Source organism: Rana temporaria, chromosome 9 (genome assembly GCF_905171775.1).
Source record: "Rana temporaria chromosome 9, aRanTem1.1, whole genome shotgun sequence".
NCBI lineage: Eukaryota > Metazoa > Chordata > Amphibia > Anura > Ranidae > Rana > Rana temporaria.
The window spans coordinates 164,763,498-164,788,821 of NC_053497.1; the positions used below are offsets into that span (position 1 = coordinate 164,763,498).

The 25,324-nt window shown below is 44.6% G+C and overlaps 1 pseudogene across 1 annotated transcript in view; it reads left to right on the top strand.

Moving 5' to 3' along the window:
- The window catches only part of LOC120914274, a 58,859-nt pseudogene extending 35,210 nt beyond the window's left edge, over positions 1 to 23,649 (top strand). Inside the window, exons 4-7 of the transcript XR_005743650.1 lie at positions 12,214 to 12,489; positions 19,080 to 19,181; positions 22,165 to 22,194; positions 23,326 to 23,649. The product of XR_005743650.1 is annotated as a class I histocompatibility antigen, F10 alpha chain-like (transcript). The remainder of the gene's footprint in view (positions 1 to 12,213; positions 12,490 to 19,079; positions 19,182 to 22,164; positions 22,195 to 23,325) is intronic.
- Positions 23,650 to 25,324: the final 1,675 nt, after the last annotated feature.

Consider the following 25,324-nt stretch of genomic DNA (forward strand, 5'->3'; position numbering starts at 1 on the left):
GGGTAAATGTGTGTAATTGTGGTACACATCTTTACCAGCATTTAAAAAAATTTTTTTGCTGCCAGAAGAAAAACATCCAGGCAGCTGTTCTCAGCATCCAGTGAGCATGTACCCTAACGCAAGCGCAACGCACATTACCTCATGTTTTCAAAAGACACAGCAAAGCGTGGATTTTCTATGTGGGTTGTCATGCATTCAGAAATGCGCAGATGCGAATGCAGCCCATATGGCACTGTAAGCGTAACGCGCATTTGGTGGGTGTTGCCATGCATTTTCAGTGCAGGTTGCGTGCATTCAGAAGTAATGCTGCCTAAATGGCAATGCAAGCGTGACGTGCGTTTGCTGTGAGTTTGCAAAACGTGAGTTGCTGCCTGTTCAGAAATTTGCAGATGTGAATTCATTCTAACTGTTAATGACACCCCAATCACGGTTACCAGATGTGTGTTTTGCTGCCAAAATGCGCGATGTTCCATGTCTGAAAAGGTTCTTGAGCTACTTTGGGGAATTTGTCACACGTAGGGAAGCCCATTTAAGTGAATCATCTGCTCTATACGTGAGAAACGTGCAAAAAAACACATTAGCGGGAATGTGCGTTTCTGCTACACAAAGGTGTGTTTGGGGTGTCCTAGGGATGACGTTTTTAGGCAGCAAGAATGACCAGGGAGGTGAGGGTTAAAAAATGCTGCCTAAGAAGTCACTGCAATTAAAGTAGTAAACCGCATCGGAAAAGATAAAAAATCAGGCCTGGGCAGCTTAAAGTGATATTAAAGTCTCCATTTTTTTTGTTTAAAATACCAAACATGTTCTACTTACCTCCTCTGTGTACTGGTAGTGGTTTTGCACAGAGCAACCCAGATCCTCCACTTCTCGGGTCCCTCGCCGGCAGTCCTGGCCCCTCCCTCCTGCTCCCCACAGCAAGTGGCTTGCTATGGGGGCACCCAAGCTGAGCCGCTTCTTTGTGTGTCAATTCAGACACTAAGCGGCAGCTCGGCCCCACCCCCTCTCTTTTCATTGGCTCACTGACTGATTGACAGGAGAGTCCCGGACAACCAAGTTTCTCGTGCAACATGAATGGATCGAGATGGGAAGATGGGGCTCGGGTAAATTTTAGGGCAGCTGCTGCACACATAAGTTTTATTGTTTATCTTCATGCATAGAATACATTAAGATAAAAAGCCTTATGCCTTTAGAACTGCTTTTTAAGTCATAATGTGCTAGTATGCATCACATACTAGCAAATTATGCACGATTTACTTAAAAACAAAGCCCTCCAGAGGTGCGTGTCAACGCCGAATGCGCTTCCATCTTCATCTGGTCTTCTTTCCGGGTTCACGGGCTGGCAATGACGCATGCGCACGGGAGTCGCTGTTTATGGCGCGGCTCTGATAGAACGGCATGGGTATGCCATTACTTCAGAGCGCATGCGCTGGTGGCATCACCAGCTGCATCTAAATTTATTATCTCCTAAACAGTTCACATTTAGGAGATATATGTACAGTACCTATAGGCAAGTCAATAATAAGGCTTGCCTATAGGTAAAAATTATACATGGGAGTTTACTCCCACGTTAACCGCATACAGACCGGAAGATTTGGCTGCTCACCGGGCCATTTTTTGCGATACGGTACTGCGTCAGTTTAATTGACAATTGCGCGGTCGTGCGATGATGTACCCAAACAAAATTTATGTCCTTTTTTCCCACAAATGGAGCTTTCTTTTGGTGGTATTTGATCACCTCCTGCGGTTTTTATTTTTTGCGCTATAAACAAAAAAAGAGCGACAAATTTGGGGAAAAAAAACAATATTTTTTACTTTCTGCTATAATAAACATCCCCAAAAATTCATAAAGACTGGGAAAGACAGATTTTGCAAAAGTGTCTCTCCTGCGAGTGGGATCTCTCACTGGTCCTCGAGTTCTTCTTACAGCTCGGGTCAGAACAAGCCACTCTCGATTAAGGAACTTGTTCCCTAAACTAATCCTTTCTAGTGGCCATTACATCAGCAAAAAGGGTATCCGGAGACCGGAGGCTTTTCTCACTATCTTCCTGGATAGAGTGGTGCTAATTCCTTTGCTGGGGTCGAACCCAGGGTCGGATTCCAGACAAGGCCAGGCCATGGGGCGGCAGTGGGTGCAGGGGCGGCACTGCAGCTGAGAGGAGAGGACACTTTCATTTCGGGAGTCAGCAACATCCCCCCCCCCCAGTTCTCAATGTCATATTCGGCAGCAGCACCCCCCCTGCTTCTCAGTGTCCTGCCGAAAAAGTCCCCCGGCGGATAATGTCCCCCCTGTACTGCACAGGCGGGGGCGGCATTGAAGGACCCGGCCTTGGGGCGGCAATGGGAGTAAATCCGGGCCTGGTCGAACCCCAAAGTGACCAGTTTTCCACGAAAATCAGGAAAACTTATTTCCCACCTTCAGATCAGCCGAAAACGTGGATGTCTATCCCCTTGACGTGGGGACACCTTGAAGCAATATTTGGAGGCCGCGGCTCCTTTTCGTCAATCTGATTATCTTCCATGGGAAGAACAAAGGAATAATGCGTGCCTCAGCAAGATCAATTGCTGTGTGGATCATTCGGTCTATCCAATGGGCCTATGAAGCAAAGGGCTTGGCACCCCCGGAAGCAGTTAGCGAATTCAACCAGAAGCATCTCAACATCATGGGCAGCTTCTTGGTCTTCAATCAACACATTTACAGGGTATATGTGTTGAACCACAAGGGGTAATTCTTTAGTTGCCTGGAGTTGGGCTTTAACAGCTTGCTAATCAGTACTGCTTTATCAGTGAAGGAGAAATTATCAAAACAAAGAACTTTTTTTTTCAAAAATGTCGGTCCTTTTTATTTTGTATCGCAAAAAATAACACCAGTGGTGATCAAATAACACCAAAAGAAAGCTCTTTGTGGGTGGGAAAAAAAATTGTTTGGGTACAGCGTTACATGATTGTGCAATTGTTGTTCAAAATGTAATGGCGCTGAAAATTACACTGGGCAGGAAGGGGTGAAAAAGCCCTGTATTGAAGTGGTTAATGATCCTGATTGTACAGTTGTCTCTATCTGTGTACGATCCTCTTATACATCCGGAAAGTATTCACAGCGCTTCACTTTTTCCCTATTTTGTTATGTTACAGCCTTATTCCAAAATGGATTCTATTCATTTTCCCTAAAAATGTTAAAACAATACCCTATAATGACGTTGTGAAATAAGTTTGAAAACTTTGCAAATTAATTAAAAATAAAAATGAAAAAAATCCCATGTACATAAGTATTCACAGCCTTTGCTCAATACTGAATCACTTTTGGCACCAATTACAGCATCGAGTCTTTGAGTATAATGCTACAAGCTTGGCACACCTATTTTTTGGCAGGGTCTCCCATTCTTCTTTGCAGGACCTCTCAACATCCATCGGGTTAGATGGGGAGCGTCGGTGCACAGCTATTTTCAGATCTCTCCAGAGATGTTCAATCGGGTTCAAGTCTGGGCTCTGGCTGGGCCACTCAAGGACATTCACAGAAGTTTCCCGAAGCCACTCCTTTGTTATCTTGGCTTAGGGTCGTTGTCCTGTTGGAAGATGAACCTTCGCCCCAGTCTGAGGTCCAGAGTACTCTGGAGCAGGTTTTCATCAAGGATGTCTCATACATTGCTGCATTTATCGTTCCCTCAATCCTGACTAGGACTAGTTCCTGACGCTAAAAAACATCCCCACAGTATGATGATGCCACCACCATGCTTCACTTTAGGGATGGTATTGGCCAGGTGATGAGCTGTGCCTGGTTTCCTCCAGACATGGAGTTCAATCTTTGCTTCATCAGACCAGAGAATTTTGTTTCTCATGCCGCGTACACACGATCATTTTTTGGGTTCTAAAAAATTTAGTTTTTTTTTTAATGTCATTAAAAACGATCGTGTGTGGGCTTCAGAGCATTTTTCGGGTTCTGAAAAACGGCCACATTTTTTTCCGAACATGCTCTATTTTTTCCAGACGTTTTAAACGTTGTTGTTCTTCGGGTTGTAAAAAATGGTCGTGTGTGGGCTTTAACGACGTGAAAAATCCACGCATGCTCAGAAGCAAGTTATGAGACGGGAGCGCTCGTTCTGGTAAAACTACCGTTCGTAATGGAGTAAGCACATTCATCACGCTGTAACAGACAGAAAAGCGCAAATCGTCTTTTACTTACACAAAATCAGCTAAAGCAGCCCCAAGGGTGGCGTCATCCGAATGGAACTTCCCCTTTATAGTGCCGTTGTACGTCACCGCGCTTTGCTAGAGCATTTTTTTTTTCACGATCGTGTATAGGCAAGGCGGTTTTTAACCACTTAAGCCCCGGACCATTTTGCTGGTCAAGGACCAGAGCACTTTTTGCGATTTGGCACTGCATCGCTTTAACTGACAATTTCGCGGTCGTGCGACGTGGCTCCCAAACAAAATTGCCGTCCCTTTTTCCCCACAAATAGAGCTTTCTTATGGTGGTATTTGATCACCTCTGCGGTTTTTAGTTTTTGCGCTATAAACAAAAATACAGCAACAATTTTGAAAAAAAATAATATTTTTTACTTTTTACCATAATAAATATCCCCCAAAAGTATATAAAAAAAACGATATTTTTTCCTCAGTTTAGGCCGATACGTATTCTTCTACATATTTTTCGTAAGAAAAAATCGCAATAAGCGTTTATTGATTGGTTTGCGCAAAAGTTATAGCGTTTACAAAATAGGGGATAGTTTTATGGCATTTTTATTAATATATTTTTTTTACTAGTGATGGCGGCGATCAGCGTTTTTTTTGTTTGTTTTTTCGGTACTGCGACATTATGGCGGACACTTTTGACACATTTTTGGGACCATTGGGATTTTTATAGCGATCAGTGCTATAAAAATGCATTGATTACTATAAAAATGACACTGGCAGGGAAGGGGTTAAGTATGTTCCCTGGGTGTGTTCTAACTGTAGGGGGGTGGCCTCACTAGGGGAAATGACTGATCGCTGTTCATACATTGTATGAACAGAAGGTCAGGCATTTCTCCCCTGACAGGACCGGGAGCTGTGTGTTTACACACACAGCTCCCAGTTCTCGCTCTGTAAAGAGTGATCGCGACCGCCGGGCACGCGCGCGAGGCAACGTAGAGCTACGGGCTCTCGCGCAGGAGAGCCGACCTGCTGCCGTAGAACTGCGGCGGCTGGTCGGCAACTAGTTAATGATCAAGTTGAAAAAGATGTTTTTTCTAGAGCTTGAAAAATGTTTTTTACAACCCGAAAAATGATCGTGTGTACACGGCATCATGGTCTGAGAGTCCTTCAGGTGCCTTTTGGCAAACTCAAGGCGGGCTGTCATGTGCCTTTTTATTGAGTGGCTTCTGTCTGATTACTCTACCATACAGGCCTGATTGGTGAAGTGCTGCAGAGATGGTTGTTTTCTGTAAGTTTCTCCTCTCTCCACAGAGAAATTGTCAGGGCACTAACTCTTACCTGCCTTCCAGAACGGTGCAATCGCGGCTGTTTGCGCCGCGCGCGCGCGTGCGTGGTGCTGGCGCGCGCGTGCGTGGTGTTGGCGCGCGCGGGCGCGTGCAGGTGCGCGCGCACGGGCGCGCAAGACCTGTAGTTCCGTCCAGCCAATCAGAGCCCTGAGCGGGCTATTTAAACCTCTCCCTTTCCTGTGGCTAGTTGCTGGTTTGTCACAGCGCTTGTTTGGAGTGTTTCCTGGATCCTGGAAAAACCTTACTTGATCTTGTTCCTGTTTACCTGACCTTGGCTATACTCTACCGGATTGCTGCCTTCTCCTACCTTGACCTCGGCTTGCCTATTGGACTATTCTGATCTCATCTGCCCTTGACCTTTTGGCTTGAACTTTGGACTACCCTGTTTATCTGAACTTCCTTGACCACAGCCTGTTTTCTGGATTTCCCTGTTTCCTACCAATCCTGCTTCCCGGACCTCCTGGAATTCCCTGCCATATCTTCAGCCATTTCCAAGCGGACTACTGCCTGGTTGTTCCTGTTTCACGCACCGAACCTTCACCTTCCCATCGGTACCGGTGCCTCCTGGTGCGTCTGCTCCCCTGTCCCCATTTCAGGGGGCGGACCGCGCCGGGTCGCAAAGGGAGCCACCCTCAGCATCTTGGCCTTGGTAAGTGTACTTTTGTTACTACCTGATAGTACCTGATAGTACAAACCAGCCAGATGTCCGAGGCCGACAGGGTGCGCTCGCCTTTTGAGACGCTATGCCAACAAGTCTCAGCCCTCACCGAAGCGGTACAGAAACTTCAAGAAGGCTATCTGCATATAGACGGTCGCTTACAACAGATGAATGTCACCCCCGGATCCTCGACCGCTTCCGCAGCATTAGCTACAGGTCCTACTTCTTCTCAACCCTCTTCTGCTTCTCCAGTGCTGGTAACTCATCCTGACCCACGTGTGCCTACCCCGGAGCGATTCGCTGGCGACCGAAAGAAATTTCGGGCATTTAAGAACGCTTGCTCCCTGTATCTGACTCTTCAACCCAGGACTTTTTGTTCAGAAGCTGTAAAGGTTGGTTTCGTGATCTCCCTCCTTGCAGATGAACCACAAGCTTTGGCCCATAGTTTGTTGGAACAAGGGAGCCCGATATTAGACACCATGGACACTTTCTTTGAACATTTATCTAAGTTATACGATGATCCTCTCCGTTCAGCTACCGCAGAACTTACTCTTCATCAACTAACCCAGGGGAGGAGACCCGTAGAGGACTACGTTGCTGACTTCCGTAAATGGTCTGCTGATACAGGGTGGAATGAAACTGCCCTAAAATACCAGTTTCGCCAAGGATTGTCGGAATCCCTCAAGGACGAGCTAGCCAGAGGTGACCCACCTGCCACTCTGGAAGCCTTAATCCAATCGGCCACCCAGCTTGATCGACGCCTTCGAGAACGCCGGCAGGAACGCTTCCAGACATCCCGTCCTAATTGGGTTCCGCCTAGATTCTCACCGGCTCCTCCACCTGCTCCAGTTCCACCTGTTGCTTCGTCTTCAGATCCAGAACCAATGCAGCTCGGTCTACTCCGGGCACCTCTCACCCCTGAAGAGAGACAACGTAGACGGCAGTCCAACCTCTGCCTGTATTGTGGCGCTGCAGGACATTTTCTTCGCACCTGTCCCATAAGACCCAGTAAATCAAGACTACCGTCTTTTTTCAATTGCCATATTTCCAACTTACCACAGACTTATGTTGTACTTTTTCTTTCTCCACAGCTCCCGCAGGGGGCGGTCCGGCTGCCAGCCATCGTTGACTCCGGGGCTTGCAGCTGCTTCCTTGATTCTGCCCTAGCCCAGAAGCTGCATGTCCCATACCGGCCAAAGAACTTTCAATTACAGATCCATCTGGCAGACGGCTCTCTACCCCGCTCTGGATTAGTTACCATGGAAACTCTGCCCATCCACGCCATCTCCGACTCCGGCCATCGAGAGTATCTGTGCTTGGATCTCATTCCTTCCCCTTTATTCCCTATTATTTTGGGCTTACCTTGGCTACAAGCGCATCAACCTTCTATAGACTGGCTCAAAAGAGACATCACATTCCCTTCTGCTTTCTGTTCTCAACATTGTCTTCCTCCCGTTAAAGCCTCCTGCTCCACCTTGATATCTGCACCATCGGATCTTCAACACGTTCCTGCTGCATACTCAGACTTTAAGGATGTGTTCGATAAGCAACAGGCTGACCGCCTTCCCCCACATCGGCCATACGATTGCCCCGTTGATTTACTTCCCGGTTCTAAAATCCCTTTTGGTCGAATCTTCCCACTCTCAGAGACTGAATTGGTGGCTCTAAAAGCCTATATCGATGAAAATTTAGGAAAGAAATTCATCCGCCCTTCATCTTCCCCAGCCGGGGCTGGAATCTTTTTTGTTGAGAAAAAAGATGGTTCCCTCAGGCCCTGTATCGATTACAGGGAGCTAAATAAAATCACCGTCAAAAATAGGTATCCTTTGCCCCTCATTCCGGAACTTTTTCAACGCTTCCGATCAGCCCGGATTTTCTCTAAGCTCGATCTCCGTGGGGCCTACAACCTTATCCGGATCAGGCATGGGGACGAATGGAAGACCGCTTTTAGATCAAGGTTCGGGCACTTTGAATACCTAGTAATGCCATTCGGCCTCTGAAACGCCCCTGCCACTTTCCAACATCTGGTAAATGACATTTTTCGTCAATATCTGGATGACTTTCTAGTCGTCTACTTGGACGACATCCTCATTTTTTCGGTATCACTCGAACTACATCGCACCCACGTTAAAAAGGTCCTGACTATCCTCAGAGAACACAAGCTTTATCTTAAAGCGGAAAAATGTGAATTTGAGAAGACTACAATTCAGTTTTTGGGGTTCATCATTTCAACCGACGGTATATCCATGGATCCGCAAAAGGTCAAAGCAGTTCAGGATTGGCCAGCGCCAGTTGACAAAAAAGGGGTACAGCGCTTTATTGGCTTTGCCAACTTTTACCGAAGATTCATTGTTGGTTTTTCATCCATTGTGGCCCCTATCACTCGTCTAACTCACCAAGGTCTTCGCTTTCATTGGTCCCGGGAAGCTCAAGAAGCATTTAAAAAGTTAAAAATCTTGTTTTCTTCAGCCCCTATCCTTAGGCATCCAGATCCAAGCTTGCCCTTTATCCTGGAAGTCGACGCTTCGGAGACAGCCATCGGTGCTATCCTGTCACAAAGGCAAGGACCCAAATCTCTACTGCACCCCATAGCTTACGCTTCACGAAAACTAAATCTCTCGGAAAGAAATTATGATGTTGGGGACCGGGAACTATTGGCCATTAAATTCGCTCTAGAAGAGTGGAGGTACCTCTTGGAGGGTGCTCTTCACCCCATCTTGATCTTCACAGACCATAAAAATTTGGAATACCTGCGATCTGCCAAACGTCTGAGACCTAGGCAAGCCCGTTGGGCCTTGTTCTTTGCCCGCTTCAACTTTCACATAACCTTCAGACCAGGATCTAAGAATGGAAAAGCTGACGCCCTATCCAGAATGTTCACTGAAACCCCTGATCAGTCAGAACCCAGTACCATCTTGACGTCCCAAAATTTCTTTCTGATTTCTCAGTTGGATCTACTTTCCTCTTTAAAGACGGCTTCCACTCAAATTACCAACATACCCTCACTCTCTCTTGAAAGACGGGACGGTTTACTATGGTCTCGAGGCAAAATTTTTGTACCTGAACAAACGAGACAACTAGTACTGAGCATATTCCATGACCATAAACTAGCAGGCCATTTTGGAGCTCGGAAAACCGCGGAACTAGTTAGCCGCTCCTTCTGGTGGCCAAAGTGGAGGTCGGACTGTAAAGACTATGTAACTTCGTGCTCTCGGTGTCAGCGTTACAAAGGCCCAAACGCCAAATCCTGGGGTTTACTCAGACCTCTTCCTGTTCCTGAACGCCCCTGGGCGGACATCTCTATGGATTTTATTGTAGACTTACCACCTTCTGGAGGCTTTACTACAATCCTAGTAGTGGTCGACCGGCTGTCCAAATTTGCACATTTTGTGCCCATGATTGGCACACCCTCTGCAGCAGAAACTGCTAAAGTTTTCTTCAAAGAGATCGTGAGGCTCCACGGAACACCCAAAAGCATTGTTTCGGATAGAGGTGTGCAATTTACATCTAAATTTTGGAAGGAACTTTGTAAATCTCTGGAGATTAAAATCTGCCTTTCATCAGCTTACCACCCGCAGTCCAATGGTCAGACAGAGAGGACCAACCAAACGTTGGAACAGTATCTCCGTTGCTTCTGCTCCTCGTCGCAAGATGACTGGTCGTCTTTGCTACCATCCGCAGAATTTGCGTATAACAATTCTCTACATTCATCCACTAACCAGACTCCATTTTGGGCTAACTATGGTTACCATCCAACTTTTCTTCCAAATTCAATTCCCGAGATTCCTGTACCTGCTGTCCAAGAACATATAATTGCTTTACAACAAAATTTTCAAAGACTTCAAAAAAACATGCAACAGGCCCAGGAAAATTACAAAAGATCCTACGATAAGGGAAAGAAGGAGTGTCCAGTTTTTAAAATCGGGGAGAAGGTATGGCTATCAGCCACGAACCTTAGGTTACCCATTCCTTCTCGGAAATTAGGTCCCAGATTCATAGGCCCATTCGAAATTAAAAGAGTGATCAATCCTGTGGCTTTTGAACTAACATTACCAGGGTCATACAAGATCCACCCCGTATTCCACGCATCTCTGCTCAAACCCGTTATTCCAGACTCTTTTCCAGGAAGGGAGGAACTTCCACCTCCTCCAGTGGAGATTGAAGGTGAAAAAGAATTTGAGGTTGAATCTATTTTAGGTTGCCGGAAGAGAGGGAGACAACTCCAGTACCTTGTCAAGTGGAAGGGTTACCCGCCTGAAGACACCTCATGGGAACCTTCCAGAAATTTACATGCTCCTCGCCTGATCCGAATTTTTCACCGGGACCATCCAGAACTGATGGACAGTTTAGGCGTCCGGAGTCCGCCCCTAGGGAGGGGGCACTGTCAGGGCACTAACTCTTACCTGCCTTCCAGAACGGTGCAATCGCGGCTGTTTGCGCCGCGCGTGCGTGGTGCTGGCGCGCGCGTGCGTGGTGTTGGCGCGCGCGGGCGCGTGCAGGTGCGCGCGCACGGGCGCGCAAGACCTGTAGTTCCGTCCAGCCAATCAGAGCCCTGAGCGGGCTATTTAAACCTCTCCCTTTCCTGTGGCTAGTTGCTGGTTTGTCACAGCGCTTGTTTGGAGTGTTTCCTGGATCCTGGAAAAACCTTACTTGATCTTGTTCCTGTTTACCTGACCTTGGCTATACTCTACCGGATTGCTGCCTTCTCCTACCTTGACCTCGGCTTGCCTATTGGACTATTCTGATCTCATCTGCCCTTGACCTTTTGGCTTGAACTTTGGACTACCCTGTTTATCTGAACTTCCTTGACCACAGCCTGTTTTCTGGATTTCCCTGTTTCCTACCAATCCTGCTTCCCGGACCTCCTGGAATTCCCTGCCATATCTTCAGCCATTTCCAAGTGGACTACTGCCTGGTTGTTCCTGTTTCACGCACCGAACCTTCACCTTCCCATCGGTACCGGTGCCTCCTGGTGCGTCTGCTCCCCTGTCCCCATTTCAGGGGGCGGACCGCGCCGGGTCGCAAAGGGAGCCACCCTCAGCATCTTGGCCTTGGTAAGTGTACTTTTGTTACTACCTGATAGTACCTGATAGAAATTCTGGCGCTCTGTCAGAGTGACCATTAGGTTCTTGGCCACCTCCCTGACTAAGGCCCTTCTCCCTTGATCACTCAGTTTGGCCGGGCGGCCCGCTCTAGGAAGAGTCCTGGTGGTTCCAAACTTCTTCCATTTACAGATGATGGAGGCCCCTGTGCTCATTGGGACCTTGCATGCCGCAGACGTTTTTCTGCATCCTTCCCCAGATCTGTGCCCCAATACAATCCTGTGTCGGTGGTTTACAGACAATTCATTGGACTTCATGGTTTGGTTTGTGCTCTGACATGCACTGTTGACTGTGGGCCCTCATATATGCAGGTGTGAGCCATTCCAAATCATGTCAAATCAACTGAATTTACCACTGGATTGGTGGACTCCAATCATTCTGTAGAAACATCTCAAGGATGATCAGTGGAAACAGGATGAGAAAAACCTGAGCTCAACTTTGAGTGTCATTGCAAAAGCTGTGAATACTTAGGGCCCTTTCACACGGGTGGATCAGTAATGATCCGCCTCCGTGTGTCCGCAAAAGCTCAGCGGGGATCCTCCGTAAAATCCTCGCTGAGCTGGCAGCTGACAGGGCGGTCCCCGCACACTGTGCAGGGACCGCCCTGTCTTTCCTCCGCTCTCCCCTATGGGGGATCAGATGAACATGGACCGTATGTCCGTGTTCATCCAATCCGGCAGACGGAAGAAAAATAGGATTTTCTTCCGTCCGCAAATGCGGATCATTGCGGAGGCGGACAATTACGGGTGTCAGCGGATGGTCATCCGCTGACACCCGCAATCACATAGGGACCCATGTATGTCCCGTTTTCATCCGCAACGGACGGATAAAAATGCGGACATACGGTATTTAATATATTTTGGAATAAGGTTGTAACATAACAAAATGTGGAAAAAGTGAGGCACTGAATACTTTCCAGGTTCCCTGTACTTGTATACCATCAGTGTCTTTATATATATATTTTTTTTATCTCCTTCAGTGCGTCCAGAGGTGAAGGTGTGGGGTCATGATCAGCAAGATGAGATAACAAGACTTCAGTGTCTGGTGTACGGGTTTCACCCCCGAATTGTGGAAGTGAAGTGGATGAGGAATGGGACAGACCATATTCCTTCAGATGAAATGACTCCAATTCTCCCCCATCCTGATGGCACCTATCAGATCAGAGTCAGTGTGGAAGTGCCAACAAAGGAAGCAGGCACTTACGTCTGTCATGTGGTGCACAGCAGTCTGGATGATGATCTCACTAAGAAATATGGTGAGTAGAAGAAGAAATTTTGATGATAAAATATCTAACCATGACTACACATGAGGTCTGCCGTCATATATATATATATATATATATATATATATATATATATATATATATATATATATATATATATATATATATATACATACAGTTGTGCTTATAAGTTTACAAACCCTGGCAGAATGTCTTGCCCATTTTTCAAAGAATATGAACAACACAAAAACCTTTCTTTCGCTTATGGTTAGTGTTGGGCTGAAGCCATTTATTATCAATCAACTGTGTTTACTCTTTTTAAATCATAATGGCAACAGAAACTACCCAAATGACCCTGATCAAAAGTTTTCATACCCTGGTGATTTGGGCCTGATGACATGCACACAAGTTGACACAAAGAGGTATGAATGGCTACTAAAAGTAACCATCCTCACCTGTGATCGTATTGCTTGTAATTAGTGTGTGTGTGTGTATAAAAGGTCAATGGAGTTTCTGGACTCCTGACAGACCCTTGCATCTTTCATCCAGCGCTGCACTGAGGTTTCTGGACTCTGAGTCATGGGGAAAGCAAAAGAATTGTCAAAGGATCTGCAGGAAAAGGATGTTGAACTGTATAAAACAGGAGAGGGATATAAAAAGATATCCAAGGAATTGAGAATGCCAATCAGCAGTGTTCAAACTTTAATCAAGAAGTGGAAAATGAGGGGTTCTGTTGATACCAAACCACGGTCAGGTAGACCAACTAAAATTTCAGCCACAACTGCCAGGAAAATTGGGATGCAAAGAAAAACCAACAAATAACTTCAGGTGAAATACAGGACTTTCTGAAAACATGTGGTGTGGCTGTTCCCAGATGCATAATAAGGAGGCACTTGAAGAAAGATGGGCTGCATGCTCGAGTCGCCAGAAGAAAGTAATTACTACGCAAATGCCACAAAGTATCCCACTTATAATACGCCAAACAGCACAGAGACAACCCTCAAACCTTCTGGCACAAAGTCATTTGAAGTGATGCTTTTTAGCCACAACCATAAACTCTTCATTTGGAGAGGAGTCAACAAGGCCTATGATGAAAGGTACACCATTCCTACTGTGAAACACGGAGGTGGATAGCTGATGTTTTGGGGATGTGTGAGCTACAAAGGCACAGGAAATTTGGTCAAAATTGATGGCAAGATGAATGCAGTATGTTATCAAAAAATATTGGAGGAACATTTACATTCATCAGCTAGGAAGCTGCGCATTGGGAAGTACTTGGACATTCAAACATGACAATGATCCAAAACACAAGGCCAAGTTGACCTGTCATTGGCTGCAGCAGAATAAATTGAAGGTTCTGGAGTGGCCATCTCAGTCTCCTGACCTCAATATTATTGAGCCACTCTGGGGAGATCTCAAATGTGTTATTCATGCAAGACAGCCCAAGAATTTACAGGAACTGGAGGCTTTTTGCCAAGAGGAATGGGCAGCTTTACCATCTGAGAAGATAAAGAGCCTCATCCACAAATACCACAAAACACTTCAAGCTGTCATTGATGTTAAAGGAGGCAAATACAAGGTATTAAGAACTGGGGTATGTAAACTTTTGATCAGGGTCATTTGGGTAGTTTCTGTTGCCATTATCATTTTAAAAAGAGTAAACAGTTGATTGATAACAAATGGAAACACGAACCATGAGTGAAAAATGTTTTTTTTGTGTTATCATTCATATTCTCTGAAAAATGGCCAAGAAATCATAAATTCTGCCAGGGTATGTAAACTTATGAGCATACGTGTGTGTGTGTGCGTGTGTGTGTATATATATATATATATATATATATATATATATATATATATATATATATATATATATATATATATATTATAAAAAATTTATCAATGGTCTTTTTTAAGAGAAATCATTAACATATCCATGTAATGTGTATTTATTCCTTCCTCCTGATATTTGTGCTCTGTACATTTGCACCAATAGAACTGTCATACATCGTATAGATGGAGACATTCTAAGAGAGATAAAGACAGTCTGGGTTTGGTTTACTAAAGGCAGACTTTGCATTCTGGAAGGGCAATTACTCCAGAGCTTAGTAAATGAGCAGAAGCTTTTCTGACTTCCCTCATCCAATCACGTGCAAGCAAAATGCTGTATTTTTTTCTTTTCTTTTCGTGTGATTGGGTATTCTTTGTAAAGTGAAGCTTCATCTCATTAGAGGAGGTTCCATCAAAAAAACTATTTTGCTTTAAACTAGCTTACGACTAAAGAAAAAAATATATATTTTATCTGGAAATGCCTGTTGCTATGCGGTCCCACGAAATCTGCCTTTGAAACCACCTAGGATTCTGACATCATCTCCCTCTAATGCTCCTGGGAAATGTGTGTCATAATTTCCCAGGATGCAGTGCGCTGTCCAATTATCACTCCCCATCCAAGACGTCCAGGAAGTAAGATTCACGTAGAATCGCGGCGGCGTAACGTATCGTAGATGCGTTACACCGCCGCAAGTTTTCAACGCAAGTGCCTGATTCACAAAGCACTTGCGATGAAAACTACGCCGGCAGCCTCCGGCGTAAGCCCGCGTAATTCAAAGGGGCGTGTGCCATTTAAATTAGGCGCTCTCCCGCGCCGGACCTACTGCGCATGCTCCCTTTTGAATTGCCCACCGTGCTTTGCGCGAAGTGACGTCATTTTTTCGAACGGCGACGTGCGTAGCGTATTTTTGGATTCCCGGACGTCTTACGCAAACGAGGTGAATTTTTACATTTCGACGCGGGAACGACGGCCATACTTTATACAGCACATACGTGTGCTGTGTAGTTAGGGCACCCAAAACGACGACTAAATTTGCGACGGGAAACTAGACTAGCGGCGACGTAGCGAACGCGAAAAACCGTCGTGGATCGCCGTAACTCCTAATTTGCATACCCGACGCTGGTTTACGACGCGAACTCCCCCCAGCGGCGGCCGCCGTATTGCATCTTAAGATCCGACAGTCTAAAACAATTACACCTGTCGGATCTTATGGCTATCTATGCGTAACTGATTCTATGAATCAGTCGCATAGATAGAACAACAGATACAACGGCGTATCGGGAGATACGCCGTCGTATCTGCTCTGTGAATCTGGCCCTAAGTGCCTGTACGCTTCACAATGCCCACAAGCAAAATGACAACGGTGTAGACATAGTTTTATAAACTTATCTTTTTTGAATATCTATGCGGATCGGCGGCGGATTGTAAAATAGTAAGTGACCAGATTTATATTATAAAAACGCAGGATGAAAGGACATACATTTAAAAAATGCTAATTGTGGTTGGAACTCCGCTTTAAGTAAGCCCTGGAGCAACTGCAGAGTGCACAGGCTATTTGCCTTTAGTAAATCAACCTCTCTGTGTTCATATTCACAACGTCGTGAAAATAGAATTGCCAATCCAAAATTATTAAATCACAAATGGTACCTGCGCTAAGGCTCTAATTGATAAGACGTGAGCAGCTGACACAATATTGCAGGCTACAATATAAACACAATTATATGAACAAAGAGGTGCATACCAATTAAAATTGATCAGGTAAGTCCTTCACCACTTAAGCACCGCCTCCTGCACATTTACGTCGGCAGAATGGCACAGCTGGGCACAGGCACGTACCTGTATGTCCCCTTTAAGTGCCCAGCCGTGGGTCACGCGCCCACGACCCCATCCGAAGCTCCGTGACCGCGGGAACCATGGACCCGATCGCCGCCGGTGTCCCGCGATCGGTCACAGGACCTGAAGAACGGGGAGAGGTGTGTGTAAACACACCTTCCCCGTTCTTCACAGTGGCAATGTCACTGATCGTCTGTTCCCTGATATAGGGAAAGGCGATCAGTGACGTCACACGTCCAGCCCCGCCCCCCTACAGTTAGAAACACATATGAGGTCACACATAACCCCTACAGTGCCCCCTAGTGGTTAACTCTTAAACTGCAATTATCATTTTCACAGTAAACAATGCATTTTTATAGCACTTCTTGCTGTGAAAATGACAATGGTCCCAAAAATGTGTCAAAATTGTCTGATGTGCCGCCATAATGCTGCAGTCACGAAAAAAATCGCTGATCGCCGGCATTAGTAGTAAAAAAAATATATTAATAAAAATGCCATAAAACTATCCCCTATTTTGTAAACGCTATAAATTTGGCGCAAACCAATCGATAAAATAGGTAGAAGAATACGTATCGGCCTAAACTGAGAAAAAATAAATTGTTTTTTTGGGGGATATTTATTATAGCAAAAAGTAAAAAAAACATTTTTTTTTTTTTTTCAAAATTGTCGCTCTATTTTTGTTTATAGCACAAAAAATAAAAACCGCAGAGGTGATCAAATACCACTAAAAGAAAGCTCTATTTGTGGGAAAAAAAGGACGCCAATTTTGTTTGGGAGCCACGTCGCATGACTGCGCAATTGTCAGTTAAAGCGACGCAGTGCCGAATCGCAAAAAGTGGCAAGGTCCTTTACCTGGGTCTTAAGTGGTTAAATGGATGGTAGATGGTGCTCCTAAGGATCTGTGACACGGGCCTTCACCCTCAAGCTGCATAGGCCTTTGAGCTTGCAGTCAAAAAGCACAGTCAAACACAAACATCTCCTTCAGAAATGGAACATCTCTCAACTTCTCCCTTGGGCAAACATATTCAGTAGTTGTTCCTACCATGGTGACCATCAGAACTCCCAATGGGTAGTAGTCAAAAAGAAAGAAAGGCAGAGGTATTTCGTAGTCCAGCATGTTTGTTAAAGTCCATTCAGTAAAATAATGCCTTCACATTTAGAAAATAGAAAATCACATTAGAAAGTTTGAAGATGGGCTCTGCAATCGGTGCGCAGAGACTTCACCCACCGTGACTCCACCCTGCGCGTTTCATTAGCAATGACGTTCTATGGTTTTAAATGTGAGTGCATTATTGATCAATTTTATTTGTTTTGCACTTCTCTTTAAATTTTTCCTGACTCTGTCTATTCTTAATATTAGTGGAGCACTGTCTTTTTTATCCCCCTATAATCCAGAACTATTATCTCAGTCACTTTTTTAAATATTACATTACGTAAGAACATAAGGCAAGGGGAAGCTACAGGCATGTCTATAGGAGAAATGCAGCCAGGACCTCCAGTAACCATGACTAAAAAATAAGTTTAAGTGTAACTTCAGTGTGAAAAAAAAAATGTGATTTACTAAAGCCAAATATACTGGCCACTTTGCAAGGGGATTTACTCCAGACCTTAGTAAATGAGGGACTTATGTCATCTAATCATGTGCAAACACAAATGTTATTGGGTATTCTTTGCAGAGTGAAGCTTCTCATTTTACTAAGCTCTTAAGCAAATGTCCTTGCAGAGTTCAATTGCACTTGCAAAGTGAACAAGCAATTTGCCTTTAGTAAATCACACCACTATGTCTCTTCTGCATTAAAGTTGCTGTCCTGTCTGTCTGCACTGTACACTGAGCTCGTCACACACAGCTCAGGGTATAATTTCAGCTAAAGATTGATACCGTACCTAAAATCAGTAAACCACTTCAGCCCGGACCATTTTGTAGCCAAAGGACCAGGCCACTTTTTGCGATTCGGCACTGCGTCGCTTTAACTGACAATTGCGCAGTCATGTGACGTGGCTCCCAAACAAAATTGACGTCCTTTTTTTCCCACAAATAGAGCTTTCTTTTGGTGGTATTTGATCACCTCTGCGGTTTTTATTTTTTGCGCTATTAACAAAAATAGAGCGACAATTTTGAAAACAATTCAATATTTTTTACTTTTTGCTATAATAAATATCCCCAAAAATATATAAAACAGTTTAGGCCGATACGTATTCTTCTACATATTTTCGGTAAAAATATCGCAATAAGCGTTTATTGATCGGTTTGCGCAAAAGTTATAGCGTCTACAAAATAGGGGATAGTTTTATGGCATTTTTATTAATATTTTTTTTTTTTTACTAGTAATTTTGCTGCACCACAATGCAAAGCATCTTGGCTGCGGAATGTTCACCCCACTTGCTGTCATGGTGGCCTTAGTAGGAGCAGTTGGAGGAGGATAACGCTGCTCAACCGCACTCCTGACTGCAAGTGTAAACAAGGTCTTACTGTCGGATGATGTACAATATTTGTACTCAAACAGCCTTGGCAGAGAAATTGTCAGCTGATTTTAGTTGTGAAGGTGAAGACAAGCCTAGCATAAAATTCCAGTAGTTTTCCCGCACCCCGGAAGCCTCATGTGTTGTGTACAGCCTGCTATTGTAGTGGTTGACTGTATGCAGCCTTCTGCTTGTCAACATTGGTGCTTCTGTGCAGCATTTACCCACAGATGTGCGTACAATGCATACGGGTACACAGAGGTTCAGCGTACGGTAATTATGTCATACGTGAAGGGGTACACCGTGATGCAAAGAAGCATCAACATTTATAAGAGTATAACGTGGGAAAACACCCAGAATTTTACACTGGGCATATACTGTATACGGTTTCTTCCCATCTGTGTACATAATGTCTAACTATTACATGTCTTCTATTATAGAGTATCTTCTCCTGAACTTCTCTCTCTCAGTATTCCCACCATCTCATGCATCTCTCTTTCAGAACCTGACAATGGCACCCAATATGCAATGATTATTGGCATTGTCTGTGCTGTTGTTGCCTTCATCGCTGTCGCTGTTGGTGTTGGAATCTATTGCTACAAGAGTAAGTGACAGATTAAAATTTTTATTTTTCTCAAATGTTCCTGTCTTTCACAGTATAAATGAATGAAGCTCAGAAGAATTTGATTGCTTAAAGAGGAAGTAAAAATAACCTGCAAGAGAAAGGGAGAAAGGCATAATGAGCTAGTATGCACAGCATACTAGCTCATTATGTGGCACTTACCTGATATCGCAGCCCCCGAAGTCCTCCTCGTCCCCCTCCGCCGCCGACACTGTGATTGGTGGAGCGGCGATGACGTCACTCCCGCGCATGTGCGCAGGACCGGGAGATCCCAGCGCATGCGCGGGAATATGGCATTAACCCTGGTTATGCCATTAAGAAAAACTGCACTTTCAGTGCGCCTGCACGCGCCGTAGACATCGGCGCCTGCAATTACCTCCAAAACCGTGCAGGTTTAGGAGATATTTCTTACACCTACAGGTAAGCCTTAATCTAGGCTTACCTGTAGGTGCAAGATGTGTGGTTGGGATTACAACCATTTTAAAGTGACAATTAAGGAAGCCACCATTGCTGCCCTCCCCCCTACAAAGTTTAAAGCAGGGATATGCAATTAGCGGACCTCCAGCTGTTGCAGAACTACAATTCCCATGAGGCATAGCAAGACTCTGACAGCCACAAGCATGGCACCCAGAGGCAGAGGCATGATGGGACTTGTAGTTTTGCAACAGCTGGAGGTCCGCTAATTGCATATCCCTGGTTTAAAGTCTAGGTCCTGTACTCAGCCCTCCACTGTCTCCCACAGTACCTCTTTTCTGCCAGAAGATGTCCTCAGTGGGACAGACAAAACTGGAACAGAGGCTTTGGGAGGGGACTAGGGGCAGGCCTCCTACCCACTGACTATAGGCCTGGGCTTTTAAGGGAACACTGCTTTTTGGGAGATGTGTGCCTGGGGGACCCCTGAAGTGGTCTTGCTTCGGATTCAAGTCCATGTCTATCCAAAACACAGACTCTGGGAACTGGAGGATCCATATATATATTTGGAGTCTCTGTGCCCAAACCAGCAATGACTACGTCACACTGTGAGAGCAGATGGCAATATAATCAGCTCAAGCAACAACATTTTTTATTTATTTTTTGTCACCTGTAAGGCAAAAGCCATAATGTGCTAGTATGCACCGCATACTAGCTCATTATGAAATACTTACCTTAGAACAAGGCATCGTAACTCACCTGGTCCACGCCGAGGTAGCTGACATGTTGCCTCGACGTGTCTTCCGGGTATCACGGCTCTAGTGGCTGGAGCCGCGATGTAGTCACTCCCGCGCATGTGGTCCTACTTTTGAGGTGTACAAAAACCTGTATTTCTGTTCAATAAACAACCATTCTTTTGGCTTTACACAGCATAATGTTTGGGGTAAAGGGTAAAGAGCTGGTATTGGCTCTCAGTCTGCTGGAACAGTTTGGGGGGCAGGAAGCACTGTTTGGCGGAAGCACCAAAGCGAGGTGCCAATCGGTTCCGTCCCACTCAGTATTCCGGGTGAAATTGCACTTCTCATTCAACCTGAGAGACTGAGGACATACTGTGAATGCAGGGTAGGAGGCAGGGGCAGGAAGAGGCACTGATGTCTTTCCCTAAATAGCTTCCTTTACCTTAGTGCAGTCCTTTTACACTTACCTCATCCTTCCATTTTGCTTTTAAATGTCCTTATTTCTTCTGAGAAATCCTCACTTCCTGTTCTTCTGTCTGTAACTCACCACCGTAATGCAAGGCTTTCTTCCTGGTGTGGAGAGAGCCTCTTGAGGGGGGAGGGGGCGAGCAGGCAAGTCAGGACACTCTCATTTTTGCAGATAGAGAAAGGAGCTGTGTGTTAGTGGGCGTCCTGACATTCCTGCTCACCCCCTCCCCCCTCAAGAGGCTTTCTCAACGCCAGGGAGAAAGCCTCGCATTATGGTGGTGAGTTACAGACAGAAGAACAGGAAGTGAGGATTTCTCAGAAGAAATAAGGACATTTAGAAGCAAAATGGAAGGATGAGGTAAGTCAAGGGGGACTGCACTAAGGTAAAGGAATATATTTAGGGATTTTTTTTTTCCTTTACAACCCCTTTAATGTCAGTGCTGATATCTGTATCATCAAGAGCCACCCACTACCAGGAAAATATTTGAAGTGAAAGAGGGGTGTGGGGTCATCCAGGAGGCGTTGGCGGGGAAGTCACAAACCTGGAACGAGCATGTTGTAAATGAATGCCAGGAAAGTTTTCAATTCCATAACTAATGCCTTGTACACACGATCGGAATTTCCGATGAAAAAAGTCAGACAGAACTTTTTCATCTGATTTTCCGACTGTGTGTGGCCCCATTGGACTTTTTTCCGTCTGAGTTTAGAAATAGAACATGTTATTTTTTTCCGATGGCAAAAAATCAAATTGGAAATTCCGATCGTCTGTGTCGAACTCCGACGGAGAAAAAAAACACATGCTCAGAATCAAGTCCACGCATGCTCGGAAGCATTGAACTTAATTTTTCTCGGCTTGTCGTAGTGTTTTGCAAGACAGTGGTATGCAAGACAGCTTGAACGGAATTCCGATTGAAAATTCCATCGATTTTATCCCACTGGAAATTCTGATCGTGTGTACAGGGCATAACTGTATCTGTTCTGGGTCACTAACTCAGACAGCATTGAAGCCAAACATTAGCAAGACAGCCAGGGAATGAGCATTCTCAAAGGAAGATTTCAGCAATGGTGGCCTCCAGCATTCTCTTGTGATATTATCTCTTTATTATTTTATCAGCATCCATAGTGTCATTTATAGAAAGTAGGGGTCCGTTCTTCAACTTTTTATTTTATTTTTATAGCCATTTGTAATTATATTAGTCTGTTTTGTATTCTTTTCTGATGGGTTATATCCCTTCTATGGATGTTTCAAGCCTCAAAATTCTGAAAGTTTGGATATTGGCTATGACAGATTGTGATGAGCTTTTATTTAATATTTTCCTGTTTCTAACACAATAATTTATATATTTCAGAGAAGGGAAAAGGTTACAAGACCACCAGTAGTAAGTATCCCATCATGTCCTGTTCTCTGTAATTTTAGTGTGCCTGCAGAAGTGTGCCTGCAGAAGGCAGCAAAGCCGCGGACCGACGCAATCGTGCGGTGGGGGAGCACACCCTAGAGAATAAAATGGCGGTCGTTGCAATACTTTCTGTCACACCGTATTTGCGCAGCGGTCTAACAAGCACTTTTTTTGGGGGAAAAATACACTTTTTTTTTATTAAAAAAATAAGACAACAGTAAAGTTAGCCCAGTTTTTTTTTATATTGCGAAAGATAATGTTACGCCGAGTAAATTGATACCCAACATGTCACGCTTCAAAATTGCGTCCGCTCTTGGAATGGCGACAAACTTTTACCCTTTAAAATCTCCATAGGCAACGTTTAAAAAATTCTACAGGTTGCATGTTTTGAGTTACAGAGGAGGTCTAGGACTAGAATTATTGCTCTCGCTCTACCAATCGCGGCGATACCTCACATGTGTAGTTTGAAAACCGTTTACATATGGGGCGCTGCTCACGTATGCGTTCGCTTCTGCGCACAAGCTCGGCGGGGCGCATTTTCAGGCGCCTAACTTTTTTTAGCTGGCTCATAGATTCCATGCAAACTTGTCAAACTCTGGACTGTAGAATATGTGAGGAGGTGAGACGTCTTGCAGATAATCTTATTCTGTGATACAAGTTTGGAGACCCCTGGTTTAGTGCAACGCATGCACTGCAGTGTTTTGTGGTGCCATTTGTTTTGAACACACTTCACAGTAGAGGACAATGCACTGCAGCACATTACAATGCATATGGCGTGTGTTGCAAATTCATTCTTATAAAAAACTGCATGTCCAATTTTTCCTAACTGCACTACCAGTACTTACAAAATAGATGGTTTGTCTTAGGGCAGTAGACCATAATGTAATCTTATTCTGTGATACAAGTAACTTTTATTATCATTACCTACATTATATGATAGGAATAACTGAGGAGATCCCCAATATTGTCTCTCTGTACAGAATTTTCTCTGTAATAAAAAAAAGCATGTGCCAGAAGGATGTTCTCTCGCTCTGTACTTTATATAGCATTATATGATGATCATCATTGCCTATGATCTCCATACAGACTAAATTGCTCCACTTTCTTTTACAGCTTCAGATGCCAGTTCTGACTCCTCCAACCAGAAAGTCTGAATGTACACAATGGAGGAAATCGCAGGAAGAGGAGCAGATGAATTTTCTTTCCATTCACTTTCAGCCTATTGCACTTGCTTCTGTCTGCTTTCATTAATACACCTAATGTCATGTAATTTAAAGAGAACCTGTCATGTATTCATAAATTTGAATATAAAACCAGGGTGGTACATCAATTGTATGAAGATTGAGAGAAGTATTTTCCCCATATTGATCAAATCATCATGGCTGACAATGTGACTCCTATAAAGGACTATAATAAATATTCATATACAGATTTAACGGATTGGATCAGTGCTGAGGATTTCTGATTAGTACCATCATTGTACTCGGTACTCTGCATCTGACTTCCCAGGCCCTGCAGTCAGTAGTGTATTTAGGTTTTGTGCTGCCCTAGGCCTGACTAAACTTGTGCACCCCCCCCCCCCCTAATTTAAATATGACCCACATAATTGTTAAGGCCACACCCCTTGCTGTTTATGACCCGCCCTGAAATTTTCGAGTGGGGACACTAGTTCTGGGGGGGGGGGGGGGGAGAGAGTGGGAAATGAATTCCCTTAATTTGCATTGATTTCCTCTCACTTTCTGTTTAGCTATGGGGCAGGAAGTGAAGGGAAATCTCTGCAATGGGACAGGGATGGTAAAAAATAAACTGACATGGGCTATAAAATGAAAAAGAAAAGGTGTAAAGTAAAACTATAGGCAACACATTTTTGATAATTCTATGGAAAGGACTAAGAAGATATAACTTAGGCCTCGTACACACGACCAGTTTCCTCGGCAGAATTCAGCTTCCGACCGAGTTTCTGGCTGAATTCTGCCGAGGAAACTGGTCGTGTGTACACTTTCGGCCGAGGAAGCCGACGAGGAGCTCGGCGAGGAAATAGAGAACATGTTCTCTATTTCCTCGTTGTTCAATGGGAGCTCTCGCCCCGCCGAGGTCCTCGGCGGCTTCAGGGCTGAACTGGCCGAGGAACTCGATGTGTTTGGCACGTCGAGTTCCTCGGCCGTGTGTACGAGGCTTAACTGTAGCGCAAGCTGGTGGAGACTCTTTCTGTGCTGCCCCCCTTCAAAATACTGGCCTAGGCCTGGGCATTGTTGGCCTAGGCCAGGATACAGCATTGCCTGCAGTAATATCTGAGTAATGATGGGGAGCATATATTGGACCCCTGTAAAATCATGAGGATAGAATCACCAGAGATACCATTTCTGATCTGTTTTATGGGTGTAGACTCCTTTCTACGTTCATGATCTTGGCTTGAGTACATCATGAGTCAGTGACCTGGAACAGGCATGCTGTCATAATTCCCTTCTGTGTGCCTGTGTCAGGTCAGGGAGTTGTGTGTAGTGGATTCAAGGACCAGGATGATGGTAATTCGAGGATCAGGGTGATAGTAATTCAAGGATCAGGGTGACGGCCTCAGAACTTGCACTCCTAAAAAAACAATCCAATCTGGCATCTCTCATATCTCCATCCTCACAGGTTTCGTTTATTGCCAGCCATGAATAGTGAGCCGCCTTTCCCTTTATTATTGGGGGACAATTAGTTTCTCTGTACATTCGTCAGAAGAACATTGATATCCTGATACACGGCTAATGAGGTCATACACACAATGTGCCATATTCTATGACAGGTTTTCTGTAGGAATAGGATTTATACAGCAATTATCATATTATACAACATAATTCTGCTTTTTTTTTTAAGGATAACTTTTACATCTTTTCATATTTGCAATAAGGTGAAGGTTTTTAATTTTGTTGGGTTTTATTTTATTTGTAAGTGATAGTTTGATTTGTAAAAAAAGACATTATACCATACCTACGTTTAACATCTCATTTCATCATGGACACCACTATCATATTCTGGAAACAACTGCTGGGCTTCTTCAGGTGGATGATGACCCATTGCGCCAAATAGACACAGCTCTCCCGCTGCCCCTTTCATGTATGTCAGAATG